Here is a 2,435-nt window from a genome sequence, read left to right on the forward strand (position 1 = left end):
GGCCTGGTGGAGCAACGGTTAAGTGCTCGTCTGCTAACTGAAAGACTGGCAGTTTGGACCCACCCAGTGGCTCTGCAGGAGAAAGACCTGGTGTCTGCTCCCATAAAGATTACAGCCTAGAAAACCCTATGGGGCAGTTCTACTCTGTCACATGGGGTCGTTATGAGTCAAAAACCAACCTGCCGGCACCTAACAACAACAACATATTCAAGCTAAGAGAAGATGTGGTAGTTCATATGATGGCTTTTCACAACTAACATTTTTTTTTTTTTTAAAGCCCTCTGGCTCAGAATGTTTGGACCTAGAAAACGATGCTATATATATTAGTGGTTTTTATAACCTAAGGGTCCATGTTGAATTTGTATTATTGCCTCTTTTCTTCCAGTTCAACTGAAAATATTCTCAGCTGCTAGGAGTAACGAATGTTTTACTAAAGCCCCTGGCATATTGCCGTAGGCCAGTGGAGAACTGGACTACGAGCATTTGAGTTTAAACCTTCTGTTGAACTTAGAAATCTGGGTTTAAACCTGTTACTTCCTGGCTGTGTGGTTTTTGGCAAATTACTGAAGCCTTATCATCCTCAGTTACCACAGATTTAAAATGGAACTAACAGAAGTACCTTATTCACAGTATATTGCTTAGATTTTGCAATGAGTATGAAGTGCTTAACACAGTATCTGATACACAATACGGTGCTCAATTAATGCTCACATTATTGTTATTGCTATTGTTATTACTACTCTACCTGGCATGTAGGCCAGTATTCCAGGCCCACCCTATTGGTTCTTCCTAGTTGGTAAGAGATATGGGAATTTTACTCTTGAGTTGTAAAACGTTTGGCACTTACATAGAGGTCTTTCCCCATTTCCAAATTAAAGACTCATGCCAGGTGAGGTCTTGATAACTGAAATTCTAAATTTCTTCTTTACAGTGTCATAGCTAGTGACGAGGGACAGTATATCCTAAGTCTGCATCTGAAATTAATATAGATAGTAATCACATGCATTAGTAATTAGTCTTACTCTTGTCTGGAAAAAATGGCAGAGGGGACTTTTAAAAGACAGGTTTCTGGAAGTTACCAAGCTCCTTTTTGTTGTTATTCAGCTTTTTAACAGTAGATAGAACTTGAAGCTGCCATTCTGTGATCCTGAGGAAGAAAGTCATACGCAAGAAAGGCAGAGCAGAAATACAGAAGGATGTGGGTCCGTGGTGACATGCCAGCTCTGTTGTTCTTCCTGCAAGACTCATGGCATGAATTAAACAAATCCCTATAAGATGAGTTCGGCATCTGTTACTTGCAGTTGAATGCAATCTTAACTGATAAATTCCTCAGGTGTCACCTCATTACACTTAATAGGGGCACGTAAGAAGTACAAATGGTTTAATTCCATGGAATGACTGTAAGGGGGACATACTGAAGAGAGACTTTTAGGGGGTGCTTGGTGTTCTACAGCTTCCATCCTGAGGGTGGCTGGCTGCCCAAGGACAGAACTGTCTGTACAGACTCTGATTACCAGTTAATATAGCTGCATTTCTATGCTGACGCCAGCTAATGAAATAGGGAGTCAGTTGAAAATTATATGAAAAATAATACAACTCAATTTTCAAATTATTTTTGGATATTTAAGCAATGATTTTTATCGATACATGTAGCTTGGATGGTAAAAAAAAATCCATCGCTTTGTAGTTAATGATGTTAAAATTAAATATTCCCTTTAACCACATTTATTTTGTCAGTGCATCTGTGTCATTAGCCCTTTCCTTGCATGGCCGAGTATCAGGTCACCAGTTTGCTCCAGAGGCACCACTGTGTCCTATGTGATTTGTGCTCCTGGATTTGTGCCGTGCCACAGCCCTGCTTATTTTGGGGAAAATAGTAGCTTCTGCCTTGAAACCACATTGCACAAAGGGTTTTCCTAAAATATTTCTCATCTTTGCTTACAAGGCAACAAAATTTTGCCCAATCCAGCCTCTATTCCACTTATTCATTATTTTTGGAAATGATCTTTTTTTCTGGCAAGTATGCACATTAATCTGAAGTAAGTAAAGCTTTTAGTATTGAGACAGCGTTAGCCCTTTAATCATTTAATCAAATGGTTGGAAAGAGTATTGGTTACGCATTGTAGGCTGGGATAAAATTAGGAGTCTGCCTTGGTTTTTGGTGGGTGATTCTTTTTAGAATTATACTTCCATTCTGCATTTTCCATGCTTTCATTGTTTTCTATTCTAATTCTTAAGTGAGACAGATTTGATGTGTATTTTATTAGAATAAAATAAGAATCAAGTAACACTGAATTTCTAATTATGATTAAGAAATCTTTTCTGGTTATCTCATATGATTCTGTTGTTTTTTTCTACAGAGTAATTGCCCTAAAGTTGTAAAAATTATCAATTCTTTATTAGTGTCCCTTGTTTGTTATTGGAGCCCTGGTGGT

Source organism: Trichechus manatus, unplaced genomic scaffold, assembly GCF_000243295.1.
Source record: "Trichechus manatus latirostris isolate Lorelei unplaced genomic scaffold, TriManLat1.0 scaffold00043, whole genome shotgun sequence".
NCBI lineage: Eukaryota > Metazoa > Chordata > Mammalia > Sirenia > Trichechidae > Trichechus > Trichechus manatus.